The sequence below is a fragment of the Vollenhovia emeryi genome, unplaced genomic scaffold (assembly GCF_000949405.1).
Source record: "Vollenhovia emeryi isolate VEMERY1.0 unplaced genomic scaffold, V.emery_V1.0 DF939138.1, whole genome shotgun sequence".
NCBI lineage: Eukaryota > Metazoa > Arthropoda > Insecta > Hymenoptera > Formicidae > Vollenhovia > Vollenhovia emeryi.
This window is the reverse complement of record NW_011967228.1, coordinates 525744-546637: the sequence shown is the minus strand read 5'-3', so window position 1 is coordinate 546637 and position 20894 is coordinate 525744. Positions and strand designations below refer to the sequence as shown.

The 20894-nt window shown below is 47.7% G+C and overlaps 1 protein-coding gene across 8 annotated transcripts in view; it reads right to left on the bottom strand.

Moving 5' to 3' along the window:
* The window catches only part of LOC105567351 (polypyrimidine tract-binding protein 1), a 418546-nt gene that overhangs the window by 195508 nt on the left and 202144 nt on the right, over window positions 1-20894 (bottom strand). The gene's annotated exons all lie outside the window — the stretch shown is intronic.

Here is a 20894-nt window from a genome sequence, read left to right as displayed (position 1 = left end):
TGTATCAGTTCACTGAAACTCTAAAAGTGATGTTGTAATTTATTTCCGTCGTATAAATCAATCATGCGCCCGTATCGATGATTCGAAAAACCCCATCGCAATTTTTTTTGCATTTTTTCCTCGCGCCTCGCGCGCCCTCCGTGCGTTCGCGTGGTTTAAATATACCAGTCGCAGAATCGCTCGCCGAAAGAACGCCTGAAAGCAAAGCAGAAGAATCAAGACAGTTTGTCCCATTATCAGGTTCCGTCGCCGTATTTCTTACGTTAAAGAAAGGAACAGCGGGCCAGGCGTATCAACCGAGGACACACTTTTCCCTCGTCGACGGCGAAAACTACACCTCGATTGAACGCGTCATCGGGAACTATCTCATGTTGCGAAAGAAAACCATTCTATCCGGGGCATTGATTGCGTCGCGCGTGTGTTGCAAAAGTATTATCTCGCAGTTTTCATTTCGCGTCGCGACATTCCTCTCTTCCTTTTCAGTGAGGTCTTTTATACTCAAGAAATCCCGCCATCCGGCTGCGAACGTAAAAAGCCCGGATAAGCACGCTATCTGTCGAATCAGATCTTTGATTTAAGCAATTAATCTAAAAGCTTTCCATCCGAAAGCGGAAATGACTGCGTAGGTCGAGCCGAGGAGATAGGGAACAGCTCGGGAATATACGAGAAGCTGAATGCGACGACGCGTGACAAGGATAGAACGCGCGGATCTTGAAGCGACGGGGGAAGAAAGGGCGGAAGAAAGACAAGGAGAGTGCAATGACCAAGTGCACGTGGCCGTGGTGCATAAAGCGGGAATGTGCGGTGGGGCGAGCCACTCTTGTGCATTCCGCGGCTTCAAGGTTGAGGTCAAGGCACACCTAAGTATCCATCGTCTGAAGTTCTGGGCAGGGCAACGGGGAGCCTCGGAAACTTCGATCCCGCATGTCGATTGAAACGCAGGCTCGCTCCTGAGTAGAAGTTACCGCGAAGAGATCGGAAGTTGCGAGGCTGAAAGAAATGTTGACCGATCTCGTGGAAATTAACGTCGCAAAACGTGCGCGTGGGCTGTCGCGATGCCTCGACGGTCGCGTGTCCGACGTAAAGCTGTAATCGCCACGCCGTGAAAGTGCATTTGGAACCACAGCCGAACTGATACAGCGTATCTAAGCGACGAGATTGACGTAGCGTACATTACGCATGGATATAGCCCGCACGGGCGACGTTGGTCGACGCCCTTGTTTCGGCCTCGACGTCCGTTTCCGGCTGGACGCGACAGGGATCCGTTGTACAGCTGTGTCATGGTTGTCGACTATGGCGTGATACTATTTTTTTTTCCTCTCTTTTCGCGACGAAAAATATATTCGTGACGGTTGCGCGCGTGAAACAGAGGGAAGTGAATTGGGAGTCGGATGGATCAGTGTATTTCGCGCTGCGTAAAAATTGCACGCTGCATGCAGCTGCTGCAGTTCCTCGAAGACCGGCTGCGCGATCGCAGTGGTGCAAGATTGCGGTTGCACGTGCAATGAATCGGTAATATAAAAACGAAGATCACGCCAATTCGTGTAAATCCTTGAACAAATATTATCAGTCTTTAAAGATTTCAAACAGTTTCATATTGTGAACTGTTATCAACCCTTTGAAGCATACATTTGTCTATTGAACCATTTTTGTGAAACTTTGTACACAAGGGGTTTTTGCTCAACTTTTTTTATGTTCTTTTATTGTTAAGATACCCAAAAATGCAAAAACCCCGACCTAAATGCGTTAACTAGAACTTAAATGGCCAAAAAGTAAAGAAGTCGAGGTGGTAACGTGGGTTACCACCATATTTCAAAGGGTTAACAAGATATGTATTGTTACATCAATAATATTGGCATTGCATAATTGTGCAACGGATTGTCGGAAAGAAGGGAAGAAAGTCGAGCTCAAAAATACTGCAAAACCAAAAATACAGAAAAGCGTAAAGTTTATGCAAAATGCGTTAACTAGAACTTAAATGGCCAAAAAGTAAAGAAGTCGAGGTGGTAACGTGGGTTACCACCATGCTTCAAAGGGTTAACAAGATATGTATTGTTACATCAATAATATTGGCATTGCATAATTGTGCAACGGATTGTCGGAAAGAAGGGAAGAAAGTCGAGCTCAAGAATACTGAAAAACAAAAAAATACAGAAAAGCGTAAAGTTTATGCAAAATGGAAACACTAAGATAAAAACATCCCGATAAATTTGCATACGCGTAAGCTTTTTACTTCGTCGTCGCGTTGTAGATTTTCCGCGCGCACGATGGAAACAATTTCACGGCGTGAGCAGAAAAAGATTCACGGAGGCTTCTTCTTTCTTCTGGCCGGATTTAAGCCGCTCGAATTATTGTCAGAATAAGATCTCAATAAAAAATGTGGAAGAGATTTAAAGAGGATATCGAACAATCAATTTCAACTCCGGATGGAAGAAACAGACATCGGGGAGAATAAAAGTTTCGCAGAAAGGGGCATAATATGCATTTGCAAAGGCAGATTTTGAACGAAAAAGTTAAGTCTAAAAATATCTCCAACTGAAATCCGTAAGTTTCGAGATTTCGATACGATCACTTCTATAAAAAAATAACAAAACAAAAAATTGTTAGCAGTAAAAGTTTTAATTATAATACAAAATGTTTGTTCAAAAAAATTATCCTTACACGCAAATGTGTACTCGACAGTGATTGGAAAAAATATCTTGTTACATTGTTGATACGTTCTGGCCTTTTTAAATCAGAGTCTTATTCGTGATGCGAACCAAAGAAAATAATAAATAAAGTCACGCATTTTTTTGAGATTCCGATGTGCTATCTCGTATCTAATTATATCGCTCCGATGTCCCGCCGAAGAATATGAATTTGCGCGATTTGCAAGTCTTTCCAGACCTAAAGTTCTTGAAAATTGTCCCGCAGAATTGATCTGGGGATATTTAGACAGCCTTGCATTTTAAATTGTAATACTTTATGGACTTCTTGCATAAAGCAAGGAACATAGAAGCATACGTTCCAAGCCCCTCCTGACATACATTACGGAGCGAGTCAGTATTTCAAAGTTGTAGTAGAAGGTTATAGGCGGGGAGTTCGCAGGAAGATAAAAAAAGCATACGAGCGGCAATGCGAAGAGAAATAATTCTAAATCAAAAGGAGCAGGAGTAACGCGTGTCAAAGTAGCAATCCGACCTCTTATGCCCTTATATATATAATATACCCTTTTAGTGTTTCGGAATTGCGACTCTCTCCGGTGCTCTTGCTGAAAGTGCACTCCGAGCTAAGGATAGCATAAGTAATCTTTTTCTGATTTTTCAAGAAAACGACGTCGGTTGTGCAGATCGAAAGAGGGCGGTGGCACGGAGGAAATTCTCCTCGACTCGCACAATATATGCCATAAAAGACTTATGGCTTCTATGCACCGAATTTTACTTTCAAAGCGGAGTCTCTATAAACTGCAGTCGAAATACGGCTCGCGCGAAGTATCATTACGGGTGAAAGGAATAATAACTTCTCAACGCCAGAGATCCAATAGGTATAAAAGAAAATAATTGCCAGGTTTCACGGTTACAATCGCCAGAGATTAAAAGAACACGCGACAGAAAATACCGTACGGCGATAAAACTTCCCGTAGGAGGGAAAAAAATCGTGCAGGTATGTAATTGCGAAACGCTCGTTTCCCCACCGAGTGGGACTTCTTTGGTATCTATTTCTGATTTAGCGTCATGCATCTCGTTTCGCTAATGGATCCCGAGATATTTCTGTCCCATAATAACGCAGTTCGCAAAGTGCCTATGAGGAAAAGGATTAAACGGAGCAACGTGTATAATGGCAGTGCCACGTCCTAAACACGGTAACCAATATCCGAACTTCGTAAGCCTATACGAAGGTCAGGACGCGTTATTACATTATTGCATTATACATCGGTATATGCTACCCAGGTGCATGTCCATCGAGCTTTCAAAGCGGTACACAATGGCGGCTGACCGCCATGGGGCAACCGAGTCTGTAATCACGGCCCACGGCCAGGCATCCTTCCAAACGAGTCCTCCACAGAGACGTGGATGTACAGACACGCCAAGTATTACCCGTGAAAATGCATCTGTCGCTGCTCAAGTCATTTCCCTCGGTTGATCCACAGAGGCGATTCGTAATCGCGATTTCTATCCTCTCGTGCGGGAATAGCAACGTCGATACATCAAATAGGATGTAAAAAATATAATTTTCAAAATACTTTACTTTGCGATTTAAGTAAATACTCGTGTACGCGGATTGTGCAACTACTCTCTAAAAGTTACTCAGTAGATTATCATTGAAAACAGTGGATACTCACTGTTTCACAGTTATTAGTATACTACTGCGATTTTCAGTGGTATACTTACAGACTGGGGTATAAACACCTGATGGTTTTTGGAATAATCTGAACACTGTGTGCTTGGCCAAATATTTTGGTCATGTTGAGGGACACACGGTTCACGGGCGGGATTAGTTTATTTTTTATTTGTGGTGCAGGTTGGTAACATAGTTGGTAGCATCAGACCTAACAGCGCCAGACTTTTTCTTGTGGGGATTTGTGAAAAGCAAGGTGTACGAAACACGTCCAGCAATCATCTTGGAGCTGAAGCAGCGCATTCGCGTGGCCATAGAGCAGATCCCACGGAACATTCTACGGCGAGTTATGTATTCTCTTCCCACCAGGATGGAACGGTGTGTGGAAAATCAGGGTGGACATCATACGGACATCGTTTCCCAAAAGTGTACCGTGTCATCTGAAACTCCATGCAATTGTGTATCTTTCAACGTGACTAGTATGTATCTTTGACCAAGCACACAGTGTTCAGATTATTCTAAAAGTCAAGCGTTTATAGCCCACCCTGTACTAATTGCGAATCGGTGACTATTCGCCGTTTTCAGTGATCGACTTTCAGAGAGTATGCTCCTTAAAGAATGCGGGATTAATCTCTGGCGCTGGGCAAAAATTTAATTATCTCAGTTAGGTCCTTGCTGAGCGACGTCAGAGTCGATTCCTGGCGCGGCGCCAATATCCGTCATTAGACGTGGCGTATGTTTCGTTCGACGGTGACGCCGATCGCGAGATAAACGGGGGACTTGGACGAGGCTGGGCTCTGAGCTGCCGCCTCTGCAGCAGAGGATGCCCGCGAGCCCCGACATCTGTAGCAACAACGCGTTCCCGTGGACTGTCACGATAATGTGACAGCCGAGAAACACGCGAAAGCCCTTAGCGGCGCCGCGACGCCCTCGTTTTCGCGTCGTCGGCGTCATCCGGCGAGAAAGGTACGACAGTTTGCTTTATTTGGCCGCCCGATTTCATGACGAGTAAAACCTACGGTGGTGCACGGGATGAGGGGGGGGGGGCGGAGAAAAAGAAAGGGAGAAAGGTAACAAAGAAAGCATAACCTGGCGGACTCGTGTCTGCGAGATCGAAAGGATTTTTCCCGCGTTTCCCACGACTCCTCCTCGGCGCTCCGCGTAGAAGAAATAGAGGCATTTTCCGGCAGCTCGCCGGGTAACGATCGCGTCTTGGCGGTGCTTGAACCTCAGAAAATAATAAGAGATAAGCTTTTCACGACACGTCGGCGTGTCGGGGGATTTATCCGGCTGTAAACCGAGGAAGCAATATTTCCTCCTCGCGATGAAGCCGCGAGTTATTTGGCAGGGGCGCGATCGTCTGAAATTTCATCGATCGCGCGGACAGTCTCCGGATTTGCCACGCGCTTCGTTCACATTGCGAGCGGGCGAGTGCTTAAGGGGATCCTAAAGCAGTCTGTTTTATCGACATTCCTTGTTAGAAGTAGTCTTTTGATTGGCTTTATAGAAATGCGGCGGAAATCAGATGATCGCGTCTGGTGTGCGACGTATAGTAAAATTATTAAATAGGAATGCACCTGAAGTCGGCGAGCTGCGAGAATCGGACGCGGGAATTCCAAACGCATTCGCGAGCGCGCCGTCATATGTGCGTCGCACAAACATACTTATCCACGAGGCGGATAACGACAATCGGGATGGAGACGGGGATACAACAGGAGCGGCATGAATATCTCAGTCGACTTATTTACATATTCCTTTTGCAGATATTCACGGATAAGATGACGCGCGATAGGATCGAAGCGGGGCCGCAGCCGAGTGCCATGGAAATCTCATCGCGCGGGCGAGGGAGGGGGAGGGGGGAGGGGGGGAGAGAGAGAGATGAGACGCGAGGGGTGCGGGGGGAGGATGGCGGGAAGGAGACGAGCGTTGCGAGGATGCTGGACGCTCCATGCCGCTCCGTCACCGTGGAGACGCGCGAGATTTGTCGAAGGGAAAATATACCCTGTGCCATTGTGAAGAGGAATTTCAGACGACGCGAAAAGTATGTCCTCCTTAGCGAGGCAGTCTCGTGGAAGCGATACGTTAACTCTCGAGATAGTCAGTCGGATGTATCAGTAGCTTTGGTCTGACAGTGAGTGTCCTCGCGAGTCTCCTTTCGAGTTGCCATAGTTGTGACGTAATGGAGATGGATAAAGAGAGCGGGATAAGACGCAGACCAGTTCTAGAAACATCTAGGTACATTTATGACGAGCGATTTGAAGAGAGGGAAAGACTTTGGAAGTGATTACAAGGTATATTGACGGATATGCATAAATTAGTTATAATTTCTCAAGGTATCCCGCGACACGCACGGAACTTGCGACAACCATCCCGCGCGCGATTACCGTAATTATTATTGAAACAGCGCGCGGCCTGGGGTACGCAACTTCGGTGCCGACAATAATTTTCACAAACTTTGCGGCGCGCGAAAAACGCTTCGAAAGGCCGTGGGCGCCGAGCACCGCGGCGCGAAATAATTAAACGATTCCGGCAACTCGAACATTAAGTAGACTTAGAGGGTCTACTTCGCCGCTCTCGCCTCGCGGCACCGCAATAATCCTCCCAAGAATCTCCAGAAATAGCTTTCGCCACGACACGAGAAGGACGAGAGAGGAAGAGAGACAGAGAGAGAGAGAGAGAGCGGAGAACCTCTCGCCGACGAGAGAAGAACGCGAACTGCGAAAAGCGAACGAAGGTGTGCAAAAGCTTGAGCGAAAAACAGAAGGTGGAAACGGCTCGGCAGGATCCGCCTTTCGCTTTTTAATCTACGAGACGGTCCCGTGTGCATCGACGACCCACGCGACTCGAACGTGGATCTAATAAAAAGCAACGAAATTGGGCTGGGTGATGACAGAGAGAGAACTCTAACTTTGAAGGCAAAGAAAATGGGTCGTGGATCATGATCCCGCCTCGTATTTCCGCGACTTTCCGTCACAGAATGCCGAGCGTGTCACAGGCTCTCTTAATATTATGCTTGCAAAGTGCGCCACGTTCTTATTTTAAATAGGAAAATTTAATCTCGAGCCCTGTTTGCGCATAAAAGATTTCGCGGGTCATAATTTTATATTGCCTTGTGAAAACTCGCTTTGCTCTCTTCTTCCCCCCCCCCCCTTTCGTAAAGAAATGACGAAACCGCTTTCATGAAGCAACGAGTCCCTTTACTCTCCACCTCCAATTTATTCGGTCTCGAACAGAGCTCCTCGTAGCTCGTAGCGATTGGCAAACGTTTTCAAGATGGCGCAATCACGCCAAAATAAAGGAAGCGCGTCTTCTCGCCTGGAATACGAGAGAAAACGATCGGGAACGATATCGCGCGAATTTTATCCACGTCGCAGAAAATGGATTCGTTGTTGCTCGCGAGCGGCGGAGAAGTAATGTTTACCTCGTATGCACGTATAACGTCAGATGTAAGCGTAGATTTAAGCTTTATCGCTAACGCGAACCACACCCGCGCGCGCTTATAGTTATGGTCTATGCTTTATAGTTACTTGCATGGAAATTATCGCGCGCGTATTACGTCGAGGTAACGTTTACACCCCGATGGATTAGCCGCACAGGTCCATTCGTTGCCGCGCCAGTCTGCTATTTTTATGCGAAAATTATTACACGCGTTGCTTGAAATGAGCACGTCATGCCGACATCGAACTCGGGAAGTTAATTGCGGTACGGACATTTTTAAAAAGTGCGAAAATTGTTACACGCATTGCTTGGAATGAGCGTCATGCTAATATCGAGCTCGGAAAATTACAATAATTGCGATACAATTAAAGAAAAGTATATCTGGAGACCTGCGCCAAATGTCAAAAAATTATACGCATGAGATTTGAAAATGCCTATCATTTTCGTAGTAATAACTTTTTTTAAGAAAAAAGATAAAAAGACGCCAAGTGTAAGTGCCATCCAATCAAGAATTATATAATTTAATTATTTATATATATTTTATTAGAAAAAAAAACATTTTTATCTTCTCTACAAAAGTAATGATATCATCAAATGGCGCCAAATGAAATGAATATTTATACAAACTAGATACTTAATTATTTTTTATCACTTTCGTAGTAATATAACTTTCCCACGTGTTCATTGGTTACATCGCTTTGCACTCGTGAAGAATAGTATAAGAAAGCATCTTTCAAAAAGAATAGATAAGTAGTCTTATACGAATGTATAAACTTATCCGTATTTATTACACCCTTTTACTATGCAATTATAGTTTCGAATACTAAATATTTTTCTATCAGTGTACTCGTAGAAAAATCGCGACGACACGCAGGGGTCCCTCGAGGAGGTACGATCGACTGCAGAGGAACGAGCCAATCCCTACAATAAAGTGGTTACTATCCGACAGGCGGACACGGCGCAATGGCGCGTCGGCATGACGGGATCGAAATGCGCACAATAGTAATTCGTCACAGCGAGCGGATAGTCGAAATGGTTGTGTCGCGCGGGTCACTGAAATTCCAGCAAGAGTCGCTCTATATGAACGTCCATCCGACATTCCAACCTGCTGCCGTCAAACTCCAACAAATGTAATCCTCTTACAGACTCCGTTCGGTACAGTTACATGAAAGGCGCATCGCAATTACATCAATTCGCGCGTCGAACCCGCGGCGGCGGTTCTCCGAGTGACGGAAGGCGTTTGCAAAAGGCCGGCGAAAGAAAATTAAATCAGCCGAGCATTATTACCGCTCAACAATTACACAATCAATTAGCAAGCGGTTAACTGCGAAAGTTTCGCGAACTTATAGCGGTATGGATTCAATTATATTGCAATTTCTCCGTTTGCGAAGCGAGAAAGGACGAGCGCGAGAGGCGCGGGGACGCGAGAATGTCGCGGGTGAAGAGGAGAAGAAAGGGAAAAGGAAAGGAGGGCAAATGGAAGGCTGGCGTAAAGACAAAAGGCGGGGAAGATGGAGTTGCGAGCCGGGGTGCGACGCACCCTTCTTCCGCGACGCTGCCACGTACAGACGCGTGCGGGCTGCTTTGAAGAGATTTCCGCGCGCCAAATTTCTTTGTCGTACAGCACGCCGCGTAATGGTACCCGGGGAAGGCGGCAGATTTTTTTCCACCGCTCCGATGTTGTTCCCGCGGGAAGACGCGCGCGCGCTGGAGGAGGAAACTGGAACGCGTGAAACGTGTATCGCTCACAAAGCGGTGGCATTCAAACGCATTACGGAGGAGCGCGCGAGTATGAATTCACGGCTGCGAGGAACAGTCAGAGCGGCTTCACTAGAACTGATTGCACTGTCCAAAAGCATAAGCGACGAAACGCGGCGGACGTTTCGCTCTAACCGAACCCACGGTGTAGCGGGCGAATTGACGAGAGCCCAATTGTCAACGTGATCGACGTTCTCTTTGAGTCGAGGGGAAAAGCCAGAGGAAAGCTGGAAACGTTAGGAAAGAAGTGTCCCCGGTGATAAAGAGATTATACAATTAAGCTGACGTAGCGACACGCGTGTAAACGCGTAAGCGGAGAAATCGTTCACGGCGTGAAACGTCAAACGTTGCGCCGTTGTGTTCCCCGACGTAGGTTCGAGAAGCTGGGTCGGAATTCAGTACTTCGACTGGCACTTCGGCTACGTGCTAATCCGAAGATTCTGGTAATTAGCAGCGAAAGATCGAGAGAGAAAGAGGGGGGAGGGGGAGAGGAAAGGACAGCGAAAGCGCGATTACGAATTCAGAGGCCGTCGTCACGTCGACAAAGTGACAAGTTCCAGTTATCGGGGTTTCAAACGGGCCACCTGTTTTCCCGCACCTCGCGACACCCGATCTGACGTTCTATCGAGACAAATGGAACACGTTAGGATACGATAGGCGCGCGGGCAAGCTTATCTTTCGCGCAAACTGTGCGCCGCGCGAGAATTTATGCATTTCGAACGCCCGAGTGGTCGATTCGATCGGGTGGCCCTTCGAAGGGCCGCTTCGTTCGACAATCGTCTCGTAATCAGGATTCGTTCGTCGTCCGACCTCTGCACGTGACCACGCAGTCGCACAGGCGAGAGATAATTTACGGGGCGCGTCGTCAGCCTCCCGTCTGCGTTCCATTTTTCAAACGTGTGATTTTGATTTAAGGTCGACACGACAGCCGGCTCGTACAACGGACAGCATCGACGAGAACGCTCCTATCTCGATTTTTTTTTCCCCTCGCGAAGCGACTTCACAGCGAACACATCGGCCCGCATATTTGACGGCGCGCGAACGGTTGTAACGATATTTCCGAGCTCCCACGACTCGCTTAACAAATAGATATAACGGCGTACAAATGAATGAAATTTTCGCGGGAAAAAATTCGCGCCAGATTGGTAGCAATTATCCCGGCCCGAGCCGCCAGACAGTTATTTTACTTGCATTCTTCCTCAATTTATCGGCAACAATTTCTTTCATTCAAACGCTTTTCCGGACAACGGATCGGAGCCCCGTTTAAACAATTTTCGCGTTGCGTTCCCGCGCACACACGAGCGCTCCTTTTAATTCCCTCCGCCTGACCCGTGTGGAATTTCACGTTATTCTTCGCACTGTGCCCTCGGGGGAGGAAGATTATTTCGCCATGTGGCAGTACAACGCGGGAAAGGTATCACGCGAACGAAACTTATGTCATCGCTCGTCTCGCCGCTCAACTGTGAAAACGAACGTCGCGTGTCAGCGCGAGACTACGCACGTCAGAGTCACCGGGTAACTACGTTAGGTGCTACGTGTGCACGGGGCGTATATTTCGAGAACACTCAAGAGAGAGAGAGAGAGAGAGAGAGAGAGAGAGAGAGAGAGAGAGAGAGAGAGAGAGAGAGGAGGGAGGGAGGGGGGGGGAGGTACGAGCAGCGAGGGTGTTGCTGGCGCCCGATGCGGCGCGTTAATGACAGGAAACCGGCAATATGAACTTGACGGCTCGACACCGCACCGCGTACCGCAGTAACGTACCGACAAACCGCAGGGTCCCATCGTCGCAGCCCCCCTTCGTTACCCCGGTTTCTGTCACTGTCTCCCGTTGCTGCGCCACCCCCCCGGGCTCGGTTACCCCACCTTCGTCATTAACCGTCGCTCGTCGACGGGCCTCGCCCCAAGATATGTTGCGGGTAACTTGGAGCGAATAATGGCGCTCGTATTGGCGCGATATACTTCTGATCTAAATGCGGACGCGGCTGACGTCCAACTGAATCGAAAGCGGGGTGAGAAGTAGATTTTCAAGCGGTTTGTGATAATTTTCTGACCCCGGGATGATGTACACCCGCGTCTCTTCCGGCGCTAACGTGATGCATCGCGATGACGTAAGGAGGAAAAAAAGAGGATCAACACGGTCGTCCGAAGAGAGAGAGAGAGAGAGAGAGAGAGAGAGAGAGAGAGAGAGAGAAAAACGGCGGATTAAAACGCGCTCATTCAGTATAACCACTCGTTAGCACGAAATTACAGCTCCGCACCTTGCAATTACTTTCAATATCGCGGCTTCCAGTCCGCCCGCCTCCTCCCCCTTCGCCGTCGTTTACAGTGCCGGCGTTAAATTGGAACGCGGTTAATTATCATCTGGCGGGGAATTAAACATTTCGCTTTCTATCGCGCCGGCTCCATTCAACGGAAGAGGGCTGGCTATGATCAAACAGTTCTTCGCAGAGAGACCGTGGAGTGTACGTGCGCGAGTACACCTCCTCTAAATGGGATATAAACGGTACCGGAGACGCTATCGTCGTTAAATTTGCAGATAAAAAATATTCTGGAGGATATAATTACATGTAATTAGCACGAATAAATATGTCACGACCGTACAACCAGCACTTTTCCATCCGATTCGGACGAATCAGATATCGATATGTTGTCCCGAATAGAACGCTGATGTTCAACGCTGTGCGAAAACAATGAGTGGCTCTACCCCCGTGGTTCAACATCGCGAACGATCGAGTGCGAGTTATAAACGAACGAATTGGCAGATGAATGCGGTAGACATCGCCCGAGAGATGCGAAGGAAGGAGAGAAAAGGGGGAGCGAATATTCGAGGAAGGCAGAAAAGGGAGAGATAGGCGAAAATATCCCGTGGCGAGAATACAGGCGGAATCCTCAGCCATCCAACTTTAATTAACGTCATTAGGCAATTAGATACGTACACCGCATGCCTCTTGGGGTCGCGTGCGAGCCGAGCGCTACGTTTCGGCGTACGAGATGGCTCCGCAAAAAAAGAGAGCAGCTGTGAAATTCAGCAAGGGCCGAAGAAATAAATTCTTTACAACAAGCAGTGATCCGCGATGCATCGAATAATTAACCGTTGAATTATTGAGCGTAAGGTGCGAGGTACCTTTCACGCGTATCGCGCGGACCGTACGTCATACGTTAACCCTTTGAAGCATACATTTTTCTATTGAACTAGTTTTCGTGAAACTTTGTACACTGTTTATTTTAAATAATTTTAAATAATTATATTATATAAAAGTGATTATATAAATAATTTAATTTTAAATAATTAAACCTGCCAGCTGTGTCGGTTATCAATTTTCCTACACTGTAAAATATATAGAAATCACAGGACGTCAATTAAGATACACGCAGAAATATACGAAGGAAAGACCGTTCGAGCTTCGAAATCGTCGCTTCGAAGAAGATAGGGACAAAGAACTATATTGCGCAATATTTCACAAGATCCAGAGAATATAATAGCTAAGTAATATTAACGTATAGATGCATGTACAGATACCATTTGATATAAAAACGCATACTAGATAATATTGCAGCGCAAGAAATGCAGAGACATGAGAAACCATGCAAATAGATGATCATTAGCATTTAAAAAACACACCGTGTCTAATAATACCACTTAAAAGATCCCGAACTGATAATGTCACAGCATGATGAATTTGGAAACGAGGAGAGATAATTAAAAAAAAACGTACAGCTGCGTAATCGACGCACGGAGAGAATTTTCTCTTGAAATTTACCCTGAAAGTCACGTAAGCGTGGCATTTTGAAGAACTGTACGAGAGTTTTTGAAAATTTTGCTATACATTCCACTAGTAAAATATGTACTAAGTATAATTACTAGTAAATGGTAAAGTATGGTAAAGTTTCGAAAAAGTCGCATAAAATTCTTCGAAATACCGTGTTGTTCCACGATTACATGCCTTTCAGGATAAATTTTAAGAAAAAATTGTCTAGGTGCACTTTTCAATCGATCGCCCGTAGAAAATTACGACGTCCTTCGAATAGCGATTTCATATGATACAATGCTTCCCCTCCCGTGTCGTTGCGCTCCGAAAGGAAACATTCCTCCCTCTCTCTCTCTCTCTCTCTCTCTCTCTCTCTCTCTTTCTCTTTCTCTTTCTCTTTCTCTCCGGCATCGCCCTCGAACAAGCTATCGATCGAAATGCAATAACATGCGCGATCACCTGTCACGCTTAAGAAAACGCGATAATCGATACCGAGTAAAATAAACAGGGAATATTTCGAAGAAGATTAATATATCCGCCGTACTCGTTCCGGGCGGAGAGGAGGTTTCCCCGTCGTGAAAAAAGAAATACCTGGGAAACGCAAGCGGAACTTAATAACGAAATAACGTCGCACAAAATAGCATTCACGTTCTTGCACTTTAACGCGGTTATCTCTCGCCGAATAAACATCTCACGTTGAACAAATAAAGCGCAACGTCGCCAGACGGTCGCATTTAACGGCGCGATGCAGGCACAAACTGACGTAAACGCCCGCGGTCCCCAAAAATATACAGCGCGGAGTGACCGAAACGTGCAGGATGAGCCGAAAATACGCGGTGACGCCGCGCCGGTCGCCCCCCGAAGCGTAAAATCGAACGAACCCACGTAACTTCAGCCACCAGCGAGACGAGTGCGCCGCAAGTGGGATACGCGGAGGCCTGACGATCCGCGGTAAGGTGGCTAACGATAATTTCTAGCCGGCGTCACGTGCCAGCGATATAAATCACATCCCTTTCCCTGCCTACGCCACGCGGGGGCGACCCCCTTTTCCGACCCCTCTGCGGAACTCGCCCCCGCAATTACCTAATACGTCCGCCGCGTTATCCCTAGGCACCATCGGCGCGAATCCCCCCCCCCCTCTGCCCCCAGCTTTCCCGCCCACTCCTCGTCCAAGTGCCGTGGCCGCTAACTTACGTCCTGGCGCCCAATAATAGATCTAGACAGCCGCAGCTCGTGATGGATTCCCCTAAATCACCGTACCGCTCGAGGAGGAATTGCGCGTCGCGATCCCTTCGCTCGGGAAAGAAACGAGCGACCCTGGAGAACCGATCCTCGATCGATTTCCTCGATTCGATCGCCGCGCAGCCACCGGCCTTTGCGAAGTCGGTACACGTCGTATACGTGGAAGGTATTTCGGCATTGCTCGAGTCGATACGATCGCGATGCCGCCAACGATGCATTCTCTCGCGTCGTTTATTTCAAGCCGAAACACGGATGGAGTGAGCGATCCGTGCAAACTGATAGTGGACCGAAATTAGAATTCGCTTCTCGTACCTCCCGCGGTCGCTCTCGCGGGAGGGGAAAAAAAGAGGCACGTCCGACGCGCGGCTTCGTGGCGGTAAGCCGATAAGCTCACGTCTCGGAGAAACGTCGCGTCGCGGGGGTTACTTTGGTCGCCGTCGGACGGCGGCAAGCCAATGCCAGGACACGATCGATCCTTAAGTAGAACGCAGAAAACGGCTGCGTAATCCCACGGAAACTCTTTCTCACGTACTTCCGTCCCGGCCGTGCGAGACCATTCTTGACGCCTAGACGTACATAACCGACGTCGCCTCCGCTCTCGTCCTTTTTCTTTCGCGCGGCATTTACCGCGTACATTTACCGCGCGGATATAAGTATTCCCGTTACTATGCCCGCAGGATACATAGCCGGGATACTCGGAGTGCATCTCCCGGCGTCGAAGAAACGTAGGGCATGTCTACGAGACTGTCTCGCTAGAGTCGCGGAAACTCGCCATTTTCACGCTCGCGAGAAAATGTCCGCGCTTTAAGGGGATCCTAAAGCCGCTGGCGAACTCGATCAATCGATAAGATAGGAGACGAAATTAAAAACGTCAATTATGGACACTTCTAATTCCAACTTCTACTTTAGATATCGCTTCTGACCGGTGTTTTCGGTCAATTCGGTCCGAGAAATTCATAGCCAATCGATGTGCAACTTTTACGAAAAAGCAGCAATTTTGTTAGCTACACATTGCTCAGAGATTTTGGGTCGAATAGCGCCGTCGACACCACGTCTTTACTCACAATCTGACAGATGTTTGGCAGCGATCTCTCTCGAAAAAGCCTGCAACTATTTCTACACGACATACTGCTCTTTTTCTCTTCTCCTAGACTTGGATTTCTGGACTTGCGTTTATTAGAAGTAATCTTTCTTTCTAGGCTATTAATCTTAGTTCTAATCTTGTATCAAGCAAATATTGTCGTCAAGTGTACCAAAAATTGGTAAAAATTTTTATTTTTTTCATCTTTGATATAAGATTTTGCTGCGTACTTTAATACCACAAAAGACTTTTGCATTTCTATAAAGCCAATTAAAAGATCACTTCTAACAAAGAATGTCGATAAAACAGACGGTTTTAGGATCCCCTTAATCGACGTTACAATCGCTATTAGTATTCGACGGTCTCGAGACACCTCGACGTGACTCTCTCTCTCTCTCTCTCTCTCTCTCTCTCTCTCTCTCTCTCTCTCTCTCTCTCTCTCTCTCTCTCTCTCTCTCTCTCTCTGAATTTTACATACGCGAACATATTCGTACGTTACAAATGGTCCTAAAAAAATCTGTATTGTCTTTCCTTCTGTATTGCAAATATTTTATCCGTTTTTCGAAAATAGAAGCTGCATTCGTTTTCTTTCAGAGAAAAAATAACACCGGCTATAAAAAACTGAGAGCGCTTTTTTTTAATAAACTCAGTTTAAAACAGGAATAAAGTATCGCAGGTGACTGTATCGATTTAAATGGTTCAGCGTATGACGCTATAAGTGAGTTATCGTTCCGTTAGTCGCGTTAGTCTCACGGAAAAATACAAGGCAAATAGAACTCTGGATTATTACATAAGCTCTAGTTTTCCTCCATATTGTCATTACGGAGAGCCAATCACACCCGTTAAGCGAGTAGACGGTCGGTCAACCAGAAGACTAAAGACGTCCGAAGGGAGCACTCGAGACTCAGACGCGTTCTTTCATTCAGCCCGAAAGTATTAGAGAAGAGCGGTTTTCTGGCAACGATTCCGCAAGCTCCAAGTGCATTTAAAAGGAACGGATGCACGCCGCGCGTCTCTTTCGCGGGAAAAGTGCAAAATCGAGATCCATCGACACACTAAAATCCACCGGCCCGCCGACGTTCGCGCGCTCAAAATCGGATTACCAATTTCCGCTTGACCGAGCCCGGAAACCATCCCATTCGTCGTGCGAACGATTTTCCACGTCGAGCAAGCCGCGAAAATTCCTGGACCCTTCACCCACCCGTGCGCTCCTTTGCTGTCCCATCGAACAGCATTTTTTTCAAGCACAAATCAATTTCAATAATGATTCGCAATTTAGGAATGCTTAACCAATGTAGAACGATTGTTAAACGGCACCAGTTGGCAAATTGTAATTAAAGAAATTTATTGCGAAAAATACTACCTCAGCCAGGGTTTGAACCTGGACTTCCCTACGCTCTAGGCGGACGTCTCACCAATTCGTCGAATTGATTGAATTGTCGATTGAATTGAAAAAGAATGGATGGCAAGTGGGAGGGAGAGTTTGGGGAATCCCGTCTAGCGACCCCCGGGGTGCGTCTTCACAATGCCGCATCACGCGCTATCATCCCCCTATCCTCTTCCCCGCGTTGCATCGGCCCCCTTTTTGCAAGGCTCGAAGGCTGAAGTACGCGCGACGCATGATGGAAGGCGATCCTCGAGAACGAGATCGAAAGTAGGCCCGCGGTGTGCATGAAAGGGAGCGAAACGAGGTTCTCTCTTTGGGAAAAGCGAGAGAGAGAGCGAGGGAGGAGGGGGGAGCGTAGGTGTTCCTCTCGGAGCGTTCTTATCCTCCGCCGTGGAAACTCTATTACGCGGATTTGGGTCGCGCGTCGTATTATGCAGATCACTCTAGTCGATCCGCGTGTAAGCTCTCGTTACTTACGGATTTTAATTACGTCGCGCATCACGCGTGCTTATCGAGCAACCCGCCGCTCGACGTGGCGTTTATTATGCTCTATCGCTTGGTGCGTAACGAGCGATCAAGACGCGGCGGGCTAACGAGCGTTGCGAACGCGCCGCGCGAAAAAGAGAAAAATAAAAAGACCGGGGAACAGGACGGTGCACGCGAACGCAGGTGCGTATCGGCATTACGTGCGATTTATTCTTTATTCAACAGCCGAATTGCGTTTCCTCGTAAAGTTTTACGATTCGGTTAACGCACGCCGGATGTACTTTCCCTCTGCTGCGCCCGCGCGCGCGTCAAGTTACCGACGAATTATCAATTGTCAGTCGCTTTTTGCGCGATTCACCCCGTCGCGATCTTTTTATATTTTCCCGGGTCGAGGAGGCAGGAAAAACACGAGAGTCGGCTCGTAGGATCTCGCCGATAAAACCGTGTCGCCTGCGAGAGAGCCCCGTTGTGCCCCGCCGGCTCGTAAAGAGGAGAATCGGTGCGCCGGTGACGAAATCCAGCGGCGCATCGAACTGCATCGGAGTTCCACGCCGCCTCGGACTCGTAAAGTGCGAATTCGACGCGAGCAAGCGGACACGTACGGGCCGGATCAACGCCGTATTACGGCGATCTTAGTGCATCGCGGAGCGATTGCGCCCGGGAGATTATTACCGCGAACACTTTACTGTCAGACGAAAGAGTCTCGCAGACAATAGAATCCTCCTTCGTTCACTTTCCTTCGGTCTCCACTTCTCCCGTTCGATACCGTCGCACTTCGTTCCTGCAATTTGCACGAGCGAGCCCAACTTTTTATCAAGTGAAACCTTGTCGCGATTAAACTCGATGATAATAAAACTCCGAAAATGAAATAGAAAAGGATTGCGAGACAATGGAAAGGTCAAGGAGGCAAATCCTGCCTGTTTAATTGCGCGCATCGTGCGCGGGTACGCGTTACGGTCTCCCCGAGTCGAGTATTTGGTCCCGGAATGGGCCTCAATTATTCTATTCCGTCTTCGTTTGAACCTCGGAGTCGGTTTGAAACTGCAGGCCCAGATGAGTAAAAAATTGTGTTTAACGTCATTCTAATCGTCGAAGAGAATGTAATAAAGTATTTCACCCTCTTTGAAACCTCTTAGGCCGAAGAGGATCCACCGAACCTCCGCTGATCACTCGCATTGGCCTCTTTGCTGCTAAATAGCGACTTTTCAAGCCGATCCAAGGTGAAAAATTCAATACATTTTCTCCGACACAAAGAACTTCGATCTCATTGCTCCCAATTACAAAAATTACACGAGGCTGAGGGCCTGAGCAGAATAGCTGTCTAGTATTCTTAAGTCGCAAGACAGTTATTGTGCGTTACTTTGACACAAAGATTTAAAACATACAACATCGTCTTAAGAGTACAAGACAACCCATTCTGCTCAGGCCCTAAACTGAGGCCAAAATATTCGACTCGGATCCTTGCCTCCGTAGAGGAAAGTCCCTTATTGTGAGACAGACTCCTGATATAAGATGGCAATCACACGCACGGCCTAACAATGAATCTTCCACTAAACAGATTTCACTCCAAGAGCAATAAATACAGATGATGTCTATTAATTTAGCAGAAACCCCGCTGCTCTCGTATTAGGAGCCTACCTCACCTCCATAAATTTCCTATACAAACATTCTGCGGCATGAAAGGATCGATCGGGGGCCTGGTTCTGACTAATCGAAAGCACGGCGAGGGCGCGCGCCGGGTAGTAGCTCGGTGAAACGTGGTCCTGCAAGAACTTCCGAATTCCCGAAGAAGCACGAGTAACGTGCGAGCGAGGCTTATGTGACGGTCGGTCAATGTGGTTGCGACACAAGCGGCGGTTCTTCGCTACAATTTAACTTGGCATGAGAAACTGTTGGACGCGAGTTTCCTGATGAATATACCACGGCGGAGTTTACCGAGCTTATGTGTGCTCCGTGCGCGGCTGCATGTTAGCGCGCACATTATGTCACGTATGACGTTGGTCTAATTATGTATACTCAAACGGGACAAAATTATCGCGGTCATTATAGCGCCGCGTGTACACAATATTTTCGCGCTTTAACGCGCGAGAGCGTGGGCGCGAGGCGAGCCCCGGAAGCCGGGGGGGCTTCAAACGAAAACGCTACCGACACTGTTTCGACGCGGGTAATACGTTTAAAAAGAAATAAGCTTCGTCTGCGCGCAGAAGAGCATTGAAAAAAAAATCTCTATCTATATTTTTTACACTGTCAACCTCTCTTGTAATAAATACAACTGGAGAGCGAGAACGTTGCGAGATCTTGGACGGCGGGGAGAGGAGTTTCAAGTTTTTCTCGCGCGATACGCGGCGCCCGCTTGTTCCCGATCGTGATATGGTATCGGATTTGGCGATGGCGGGTTGATGCACACGTCACACTCGGTGAACGCGCGTAGAGGAAGACAGGCGGTGAAAGACGCGGGGGTGGAATGCACTCAAGTCGCGCCGAAACGGTCCTCGTTCGGGGGTTTACGTCCATTTTCATTTCGACGCGTCGCCAGCTTTTCACCCGCGCTGCCGGCGCGGAGTCGCGAATCATTCGGCGAATTCGCCGACGGAATGCGAGGGGCGATTATACCGGGCGACGGCGGTGTCGCGTTTGGGGAGGGCGGGAGGGACGCAAACGGAGAAAGAATTACGTGCGTGTGGGAAAGGACCGCAAAAACCTAAAAAAAACCCTCATACCCTTCATTATTGGTTGGCTGTAAAAATGTGTCCCTGAAAGGGTTAACAACGGCGCTCCGTTTAAAGTGACGTTATCCGATTTAATTTGCGAATATGGCGTCTATTGACGATCGCGTCAAACGCAAGGGAAGGAGACGAAGACGTGCAAACACTCGCGAGAATCGATTACGACAAACTGTAGAGCCGTCTTTCCCGGTTAAAAAATTTTCAGGGCGAATAAAATCAAATATAATCGCGGGAGCAGAGTGAATCGATCGTTAGAACCTTATACTCTTCTATTTCGGTAGTGCTTTCGCGCCGAGCGAGTTATTAAACGACAGTGAAATGCATATTCGACCTATTCCGTTATGATAAAATGAATGCGTTCGTTATTCTGGCTCCGCACTCTCGTGGAGACAGATTGAAATTATTGCGCCGCTCGCACGAGAGAAAGCTGAATGCTGAAAAATGTTTACGGGGGGGGGGGGGGGGGTAAAATCCGAAAGACGCGCGCGGTATTTTTCGCGCCGTATCCCGCCTCGGGCCGGGTCTGTCCCTTTCGAAATAAAATTCAATCGAACCTCCCTGACACCGCTACACGTCCCGTCCGCCGCGCATGCCATTTCCGACGTAATACGCGTGTTACATTAAACGTAGTGGGCCCGCGAGGAATATTGCAATAACGAGCAAGAAAGCACATTTCCAAAGAGATTTCCGTCGAGTACGCGTCTCCCCCCCCC